Raw genomic sequence first — 11,489 nt, 5'->3', positions numbered from 1 at the left:
TAAGGTTGAGAGATCTTTAATTTGTGAGATAGATTAAAATTGGATAAAATTTAAAAAAAAATTTAACTTACAAATAAAATTAAAATTGAGACTAAATTTTATCCTACTTTATTTATTATCAGCCTACTTAAAGATTAAATTATCGGATTAAAATAGCAAAAGAAAGAAAACGATAAGAAAAGTCTCAAAAAAATAGTATTAATTGGACAAAAATTAATAAAAGTATTATTTTTTATAATAGCAAATGATTTTTATATTTTGCAAATGACTTGTATATTTAATACTTTAATTTGATTTTTGGATGACCATTGAAACAATTATTTAAAGAGTGCATGTAATATATCAAAAAACAAATTTCTACCTGTAGATTTATTTAAAAAAAAATCTACTTCTAGATTCATTTTTTTTAAAAAATGGCTATTTATAAAATATTTTTAATTCAAAAAATTTATTAAATTTTAAAAAAATATTTTATTTTTTAAATTATAATTAAAAATTATATCAAACTTTGATTTTTAAAATTATTTTTAAAAATATATGAAATTTGATTGTTTTTATATTTTAAAGTTATTTTTATTAACGTATAAATCTTTTAAGTATAATTTTTGTAATTTACCTTGTTATAATTTATACTACTATATTAAACGGATTAAATATATTGAATGCTTAATTTTGACGATGTGGTGGCATGAAAGTAACTTATTTTTTTTATCAAAATTTGTACTACTATATCGTTTGCTAACAAAATTCCTAATTAATTTAAAAAAAATGTGCATAAGAAATAAAAAATGTAAATGAAGTAGGACAACAGTCATGGTTAATAATAGCTTTTGTTATTAATAAAAAAAATCTTAATAATAGAGACAGTTTAACACATATTTAACGATATTAAATTAGTTAGATGATTAATTTACACATAAATAACATCTAAGAGGTGTTTAATTTTATAAATATATCATCATATTTTACATAGTTGTCAGAACCGAACCGGTGATCGAACCGGTGAGGTTACTGGATCACTGGTTCAACCGGTGGGTCACTGATCGAACCGGTTAATTCGGTATAATTAAATAATTATATAAAATTTAATTATTTGACTAGTTTAACTAAATATCATCTAACAATTTTCAACTATCAACCTTATATGAAGACAAAAAATAAAAAATATATTAAAAAAATAATATTAATAGATATCATATAATCATTAAAAATAAATAAATTATGATTAATTAAATTTTTTGTTTATCTTTTTAATTTGTATATATTTAATAAAATTTATAGTTAAATAAAATGTAATTGATTTAAAAATGAGTGACTTTGAAATTAAAATAAATTGAATATAAGTGAAAAGAAAATATGCTATATGTATTATAATTAGTATAATAATTGATGAGAAACATTTCAACTTGGTGGTAGAAGTATGCTTGTTTTATGCTGGAGGAGGGGGTTTGAACCCCATTGGGAGCATTTTGGAAAATTTTTCAAAAATCATCACAAGTATGACATTTGTCAGGGCTGGAGGGTTTAGAGCATGGTGGAGTTGCCAGATCGTTGGTCTATTATAAATTTCCCTTCAAAGTTGACCGAACAGCCCGGACCGGTTCGGTTTTCGCCGAATTTGACCAGTTTTCACCGGTTCATACCGGGTTTGACCGATTTGTACCGGTCTACCTTACACGGTCCAAATACCAGATCGGACCGGCATAGGAATATATATATAATGTTGTTTGTGTTTTGGCGCTAAATACACTTTTAAATGTGTTTGATTCTGAAAAAGAAATAAAATATTACCTTTTTGTTTCATCATTCTTTATTTTTAATTTTTTCATGATAGTTGTAGAAAAAAATTTCTCTCTTCTAGGAGTGATGAAAATTAGTGAATGGTAGTTACGTTAGGATTTTTGGAAATCATCGGATTACCGTATCGTCTATATAGCATTAGATTTCGTTGTAAACCACTGAAAGGGGAGCATTCACACTCATACCATTTTAGAATCTCAATGTTGTGCTTCAATTGGGATTTTTATGGTTGACTGCATGGAATTTCAGTTCCTACTTGCAATCATAATCCTAGAATCGAAATTATGCACAACAAAAAAAGAAAAAGAATAAGAAAAGAAAAAAGAAAAAAAAAACATTTAAAGGAGTAGGTGAAGAAGAATGACATGAATTTGCTTTAGGTTATAAAAAAAACATTGATTAATTTGGAACAACTTTATTTTTATGATATGTCATTTAACCGTTATTATGTCTAGCGTAGTAAGAATTGACCATATTACTGGCTTAATATTTCGGTGACAAAATAAAAAAAATTAATGTAGTATATTTTTTCGAATTTAAGAGACTAATGTTTGGTTTGGTAAAGTTTTTTGAAGAGGTATTTATGTTTTTTAAAAGCTCAAACTTCTCATTTTGTGTTTGGTAAATCAAAAAGATAATATGCTTGTACTTGCAGCTTTTAAAAGACCGGATACTTTTAAAAGCACCTAGGATATAGCTTTTCAAAGTTGCTTATACTTTTCAAAATTTAAAAATCTAATATAACGTCATATATTAACTAATTTTCAAATTTAATACTTGCATTTATGTTTATTATAATATTTTTAAATTTTAAAAACTATTTTACTAAATACAATTGATGTTGCTCATGTTTATTAAAAGCTATTTTTGATTTAATTTACCAAATATAATGCAATAACTTTTAAAAAGTCATCTTTTAAAAGTTAACTTTTATAAGCTATTTTTAAAAAGTAAAAGTTTTACCAAATTAAGATTAATTTAGAATGCTTGTGATCTTGAAAACTATATTGATATATCAAATTTTAAATTTATAAATAATTTAAAAATTATGCATATTAATAATAAATAAAGTATTTATTTTATTTATATATTAAAAAATCCAATTAATTACTATGTTTGATGATAAATATTTCACTTTCTTGAAATATTAAAAAGTTGCCACTTTAATTTATTGATTTATTCTTTTGATGTGGTTAAATGGCTATATCTAGTCCCATCACATCTGGAGTAAGTAGTATTTATTAAGCACAGGACTCTATTTTGACTATAATTACATTACTATCCCCATCGTAAATTTTATTGCTACTATTTATTCATTTAATAGGATTAAATTTTTCTAAAGTAAAAAATTGATAAAAAAAAGAAAATAAATTTCTAGTTATTCTTAAATTAGGATTATAAAACTAACATAATATTTAATGATAGTTAAATCTTATTTTATTATTTTATCAGTTTGTTAGGATTTTTTTCTCACTTAATGATAGGCTCCGACTACACTACAGCACCATGTGCTTTTTTAGTCTTTTACACTGCACGGTTCGTCGTTGACTCTGTGTGTGTTGCAAAATGAGGAAAATAGGAAGAAGTGAAGAACCCCTTAAAACAGTACTAGTCATCAACAATTCCACATCTACTTTTGTTTATAAGGAAACCGTCTCCTGCATTTGTTAATTAAATGATAATAATGACAATTAAAAAGGCAAACGCATTTTACTTTCTTTTCTTTGTGTGATTAATGATTATGTTGAAAATAACAAGTGAATTTTATTTGTTTATTTGTCAATTTAACATTAAAAGTAGTAACTCCTTCTTCTTTCCTTTAAGTCTTCAACTTCATAACTAATTACCCAATAAAAATTACCTAAAAATCAAAGAAATTGTCCAACACAAAAATTTATATTAAAATTGTGATGGAGTGAGATTAGCTTAATTTCAAAAGTTAGTTTAAAAATTGAAAAATATTTAAAATTGATCCTCTCAAATTTAAATATTTATAACTAAGTGATTCAATAATACTGAATTTTATAAACTCTAATATTATATTAAAATTAAAATTGAGTTAGACTAGTTCAATTATAAAAATTAAATACAGAAATATAAAAGATTTTATCTTTATAAATTATCTAAAAGTTATATTTTTAGAAAATATGAGACTTATAATAATTTGATTAATATTTAAAAAGAAAAAAATCGTATTAGAAAAGTAAAGATGTTTCTAAATATTTAATGATTAATAATCCCTATGAAACACTAATGAATATATACAATCCAAATTAATTTAAGTAAACTACAGGATCAGTCACATCAAGTGATCAAACAATAATACAATATAAAAATTAAAGGTCAACCGTACCCAAAAAAAGATTCTTCATGCGCGAATTCCTTAACTTTCCTAACAGAATGCGTAATCAATAGATTAGTTAATGAAGCCAGGTATTGAAAAATATTTACTTAGCTGGATGCCTGGATGTGATGATCTATTTTTTTAATTTTCTTAGAATGGATTTGGGGATTTTTTATTTAAATAAATAATTTTAAAAATTATTATAAAAAATGTAAAATAACATATGTAAACGAGATAAATTTATATGTATTTCATTTATATTATAAACGAAATAAAACAGTGCAAGTGACATGTATATATCTTGTTTACAGTGTAAACGAGATACGTGTAAACTTATCTTATTTACATTGTAAACGAGATAAGATTAGGTGAGCCTATATATATAGATGTCGTTCACAACTTTCTGGATTCCATTTCTAATATTTTCACCACTTTTTCCTTTCTTCTATCATTTTCTAACCATATTATTGAGTAAGACGAAGATGGCACGCGTAGATATACGTAATTCGAAAATTAATTGACTGAACGCAACATGACATGTTATTGGAACAGCTAACTTTATGGTTAATTTTGTTATCTTGATGTTTATGTTATCCCATATATGTTAACCATAATTAGGATACTTGTGAAGAACTAGAATATAATTTATGGTTTATGTGGTTAAATATATCGTTAGTAACAGGTTACTGATATGGTATAATTTCAAGAATGTGGTTCTGATTTTTTTGTAATTAAATTTTTAAATACATAATTATTAATTTAGATATTAAATATCAGAATAGATGTTTTTCATCCCTTGCAGTTAATTTATTAGTTTTATATTTTTTAATTTATTAATTTAGTTATTAACTATCTAAGTAAAAGTTATTTTTTAAGTGAACAATTATATAATTTTGTGTTTACCTAAATTAAATTATTAAATAAAAATTTATTAATTAAATTATTAATTACTTTAGTCAATGTTTTTATTTTAAGTAACATATTAAAGAAATGTTTATTAATTAACTAAGTAAATATTAATGTAAAAAGTTTTATTTACATAAATTCAGTTAGTACATATGTATAAATTTCTGTTAAATAAAATATATAACAATTAATTCAGTTTGTTATGTCAATGCACATATACAATATTTTTCTAATTGTGATCATTTATTTTTTTTTGGTCAGAGGCCTTGTTTACTACTGCTTCGGAGAGTGAGACACGTACTTCCACCACTAGATGCCATCGTCCCATATTTAAGGGAGGCTGTGTAATATCCTTATTGTAAGAATCCACGTTTTCACGTAAAACCGTTTTAATAAAATAATTTTAGTGTCCGGAATAGATTCAAAATTTAGAAGTTTTAATTTGAAAATAAAAATGTGAAATTTGATTTCAGTAAATTTTTCTGAGTTGAAAAATGTATTTCTTTCGAAATTTTTTTTATAAAAATGTGTACTGGTGTTTAAGCTGGTAGTACCGGCTCTAGTCTGACCATTACCGCGTATTTTGGAAAATAATATTTTAAAAATTGATTTATTGTTTTGAAAGGATAAAAATAATTTAGAATCGAATATCAGACGCTAATCTTAAAGGTTTTAGCCCAAAGTGGACCAAACGGACCAAAAGCTATTGGATTAGACCGGGCCCAATACTCAACATATATAAGCTCATTTAATGAGCTTTGAACTCATTTTCCAGCCCTAAGAGAGAGAGGGCCGCAGTTTAAGAGAGAAGGGAGAAGGAAGGGGTGACACTATTTACCTCCACCTTCCGGGAGCCATAACTTTTGATCCGGAGTTCCGATTGACGAGTCGTTTGTGGTCACACGAAGCTCCTGACGAGCTCTTTCTTTCTATCTAAGTTTTTCTAGTAAAAACTCGAAGCTCAATTCCCAATTCTCTGCCCTAAGTTGCTGCACAATTTTGGTTATGAGTTTTGAGTAAATTTTATGGTTTTGCTTGTTTAGGTGATCTCTAGTAGCGAGTAATTATTGGATTTTACCCCTACTCTTGTTGGATAAGGTAAGTTTTCACTAAATCCTTGTGTTTAGTTGTTTTGTGCATCTTAGGTTTTGATTTTGGTGATATATGTGATGTTAGATTGAGTTTTGGTGTTTGTTAGAGTTGGTTGAGGCTTTGGATCGAGTTTGGTAGCTTCGTTTTGATGGTTGGAACATTTTGGGAATCATCCAAGGTATGGTTTCAATTTCCTTTATGTAATATGTAATGTTCATGGATACTTAAGCTAGTGGCCCATAGGATAGGATTGAATTGGATGTGTGGTTGTTGTGGTATATGTATGATGATGGTGATTGTTGAGGATTATTGGTGCTAATGATGTATTATGATGTTGGTTAATGTTAGTTATTATTTGGTGATAAATTGTTAGAATTGATGAGAATTTATAGTGGTTGTTGATGTTGGTTGGTTGATGATGCTTGATGAATTGATTTTGTAAATGTTGTTAAATAATGATGTTGAGGTATGAGGTATATTGAACTTTGAATGAATGTATATTGTTGATTATTGGTATAAAGCATGAAAGAGGTTGTTGAGGAAGATTGATAGTGAAAGAATGATGATTGGTGAAGGTGTTAGTGGAAGATTGATTATAGTGTTTTATATTTGATGTTTGGATTGATGAGTGTTGAAGAGGTTGATAATTTGAGATATTAAATGTTGGATGTGGTATAGTTAAATAATGATGGAAGTGGTGAGAAGTCATGTTGATGTTAATAAGGTTAATGGAAATTTGGAAAATGTGAATTAGGTTGGATTTAGAATTGTTGAATGGTTTAGAAGGTTGTGTGAGTGAGAAAATGGTTGAGATAGTGTTTGTATGAATTTTGAGCTGCTTTGGTATGGTTGAAATGTGACTGATTGGTATTGGATTGAGGTTTGGTTAAAATTGAGGTTATGTGATTTTTGGGTAAAAATGAATTTTTGGTGAACTTTGTCTGATCATAACTTTTTCCTCGATTTTTAAAATTTATTGAATTTGGATTAGAATCAAAGATTATTGAAAACCCTTCGATTTGATATAAAGTTTGCAAAATTTGAAATTTCGTAGAGGAAGTTATGACCATTCAAAGTTGGTGTCGAAAATATGAAATTCTACAAAGTTGCAGATTTTCAGGATTTCTGATATGTGCACACGCATAGCCTTGTGTGTACGCACAACCCTGCGAAAATGTTATTCTGTGCGGACGCACAGGTAGAGGAAAGGGTTCTGGTAGCAGCGCTAGCATAGGTTGTGCGCGTGCACATCAATGAAGAATTACGACCTGTGCGGACGCACAACCCTGTGTGCACGCACAAGTCGGGAAGGGATGTCTGTTAGGGGCGCTCGCACAGCTTGTGCGAGTGAACAGACTTTATAAATTTTTGGTACCTGTGCGTACGCACACCCCTGTGCGTACGCACACCCCTGTGCGTACGCACACTTTCAAAATCTTCTTGGGTGTGCGCATGCACATCCCTGTGCGGACGCACATGCCCTGTTTCATAATTTTAAACTTTGTTTTCAACTATTTCACCTTTCCGACAAGGTTGTAAGCTTATATAACACCATTTTAAGACTCTTGGACTTATTTTTGGGTACTAGAACATGGGAAAGGTCCTAGAGGGTTTGATTTGGGTTTTTCTCTGAAAAGCTAGCAAACGAAGGTTTAGGTTTCTGGTGTATTGTAGGAGAGTTAATGGAGAGGGAAGGAGGAGTGGTACATATGGTGATTTTTAACAATGAATTGGGAAATTGATGAACTAATGAGCCCAGAATGGAAGTAATGAATTGGTGATGGTTATGATGAGTTGAAGACTCAAAGAGGAATGATGATCTTGTTGAATAATGAGAGTGTGCCAGGCACTATATCCTTGGGTTAAGTATGAGAATGTGCAGGGTATTATGTCCCTAGGATTGAACTATGATTGATAATCTTTTTCTGCTGCAAGAGTGTGACAGGCACTATATCCTTGGGTTACGCATGCAAGTGTGCCTGACACTATATCCGTGGGTGAATAGAGTGTGCCCGGCACAATATCCGTGGGTTAATAGAGTGTGCCCGACACTATATTTGTGGGTGCGACAGAAAAGCGACATCGGAAAGGATGTGTCAGGTTGGCATTTATGGACCGACAAGTGATATCACGAGCCAATAGGATAGGTATTTATCATGTGCATCTTCTATATGCTTGCTTGTTTTGTTTACTTGAGTTTGCCTAAATGTATAACATGCCTACTTGCTTCTTGAACTACTTGATGTATATGAATATTATCTGTGCTTTCCTTGCTTGCATTTATCTGTGTTTGACTAGTGCTAAGGAGGTTAGGTAGGCGGTGGCGATGTGATCGCACAGAGGTGAGGTTGGCGAAGGCTGTGGGATACAGCGATGTGATTAGTATTAGTTAGAATCAATGTTCTGAAAACCGGACCGGACCGGCCGGTTGAACCGGTTCAACCGGGAACCGGCGATGTAAACGGTCCGGTCCGCCTCTAATAACCGCCCATTTGAAAATCGTTTCAAAACTGCCGAACCGGTCGAAAACCGGCCGGTTGGACCGAACCGGTAACCGGCCGGTTCTCTGTAAACGGCACCGTTTTGATTATTTGCAAAAAAAAAAAGAAAAAAGAAAAAACGTTACCTTTACAGCTTTACTCACTCCCCCCTTCCCCCAGCAGTCCACCACACCCCTCCAATTTGTGAATCCCTCTGAACTTTGAAGCACAGTTAAATCACCAAACCAAAACCCTAGGTCCTCCTTGCAACTGTTCTGCCGCAGTGCTGCCGCCGTCCATGCTGTCGGCGCCGTCTGTGGCTAGGCCCTCTCTTGTAGCTCGGCCTCCTCCTTCCCCCTGTCCTCCATCCGTCTTCCATGGCTTCTCTATTTTGTTGGCTTGGAGCAGCTCGCCACTCACCGTCGTCTCCCTGGTCGCCATCCGTGACTTCGTCGATGGTTAGTGTCATTGCTTTCACTTTTTCGATTCTTGTTCGTGTCTCCATCTTCTCTCCCCAAAGCCTTTTTTTGCTGTTTTTAATGTGAAACTGTGAAATTGCCAATTTTTGCTGATTTTGTGCTGCTGCTCTTTCTTTAATTCCTGCAATATTTATTGAAATTTTTGTTACTGCTGTTAAAAATGAAAATCAAATCATTATTGAAATTTTTGTTTAGGTATTAGGGATTACTTTCCCACTATTTGGTTTAAGTCTTAGAGTCAGCAAAGGGCATTCTTGGACATAAAGTTGATTAAGGGTGGAAGGAAGTTCTTCATCAGGCAAGAAATAAAGGATGTCACAGCAATGAATTTCAAGTATATGAAGAGCATTCAGATATTGGAACCTCTGTAGTTTAGCTTCTTGAGACACTTCAATGTGCTTATGCGCAGTGAGCTTATATTGGGAGGAAGTATCATATCCTCTGAAATGAATCCACCATCAGCATGATTTCTGAATCAAAATCCCAACTCTCTCAGCGAATTGAATCGAATCAACCAGGCCTTCCTCTTCTTTTTCTTTTGGTTGATTCTTAATTTTTCCAATAGATGTAACTTTCTGAATCAAGTGGATCAGATCATGTAGCTTTTTTTATTTCAGATATTTTAGGAGATGCATTAGAAGAGCTATTATGTTTGCTATAATAATATTCACATGTTGTGTATGCTTGTTATTGTTTGGTGTTTATATTTTCTTTCCAAATCACTTGCTGTGGTTGTTCTTTGATGTAAGGCTTTGTATTTGTGTGTGTTGCATCTAATAGGACTATAGGATTTCTTGGAATATCCTCAACTTTTGGTCCTTTATAATTTATTTATTATTTTATTTTAAAACGGTTTTTCCGGTTAGACCACCGGTTAAACCGGTTGAACCATTAAACCAGTGAACCAGTGACTAAAGCGGTTTGATGACCGGTTCGGTTTTCAGAACCTTGGTTAGAATCCCCCTAAGTTTAGATAACCCAGGTTTATGGTTTAAGTTCTTTTACTTATTTTGTTCTAAGCTTGAATATCCGTGTGTGATGTGGAGTTCTAGGATTGCCTTCAGTGTCCCGGAGCTTTACATCTTACATCATTGGGCATTGTTACCATACTGAGAACCTTCGGTTCTTATTCCGTACTTTATTGTTGTTTTTTAGATGCAGGTCGTAACCTACTTCAGTGAGATTACGGATATGGTGACAGAGCGGAGTATGGTTCCTCCTTGGTTTAAGTTATAATATTTTGTTATAGTTACTCTCACATCTTTATGTGTTTCATCTTTATGGCCTTAGAGGCTTACTTGTGAGATAGGTTGTATAAGCTGTTTTAAATTCTAAAACTCTGTATATTTCTATTTGTAACTATTCGGCTTAAACTCCGCAAGCTGTGGCTAGTTCTCTATGATTATTATATTCTTATACTTATATATGTTTTATTCCCTTATACCTATACCTTGTACCTTATGCGTTAGCTTTATATATATATATATAACCCTTAGAACTGTCGTAACCTCTGATTAACCTTTACTTTATGGCTATAGGTACAGCTTAGGGTAATTGGGGTGTTACATTTAGTGGAATCAGAGTAGTTCGTCCTCGTGAGCTTGAGGAATGGACCGATTGTGCTTTGTTTCACACTCTGAGTCATTTTCTTTCATGATATTTAGGTTATCTACTTGATATTTCATAGCATGCTCATTTGTGAGTGCCTTTTTGGGATAATTGAAGCACTAGACTTTTGATATTGAAACTGATCACCCTGATACCGACTATTTAGTGTGGAAAGGAAACCCGAATGGTAACTCACGGATGAGGTCGATCACGTTAATGGAAAGGTAGCGATGGTAACTAACCTAGCCTATGCATTACGAGCTCAGCATGTTCCGGGAAAGTCTATTCGTGGGGTTGCAGCATGTCAGTTGATGGGTGAGGCTCAGCATTGGTGGCAAGCAGAGGGCCGCTCGTTACAGTTTCAAAACGCCGACGTTCCTTGGGATGTGTTCCAAATGGCCTTCTGATACGAGAGAATTTTACCAATTTGAAATTAAAGAGATTTTCGTTGTAAGCATAGTCCGAACCGGATACGAATCCTCTCAATCAAATTTAATTCTAAAGATGTCATAATACAATTCAAATAATAACCGAGAGTATCAAACTCCCGGGTCGTTCTCCCTAGGAGTTGCAATTAAGTGTATGTTAATGGCCATGAGGGGAAGTGGGGGATTGTGAGAGTAAGAGCAAGCAAGAGATGTAAATGGCAAGGAATGAAATGAAGAGGCAAGGAAGTAACTTAGCGTGCAAGTAATTAAAAGAGAAAGCAAGTAGAGGCAATGATAAAGGAATTTAAATGACAAAAACAAGCTATTGGTGAGAATTGGGTAATTAAGGATT

The sequence above is a fragment of the Arachis duranensis genome, chromosome 9 (assembly GCF_000817695.3).
Source record: "Arachis duranensis cultivar V14167 chromosome 9, aradu.V14167.gnm2.J7QH, whole genome shotgun sequence".
NCBI classification, from domain to species: Eukaryota; Viridiplantae; Streptophyta; class Magnoliopsida; order Fabales; family Fabaceae; genus Arachis; species Arachis duranensis.
Note: the sequence above shows the minus strand (reverse complement) of the source record.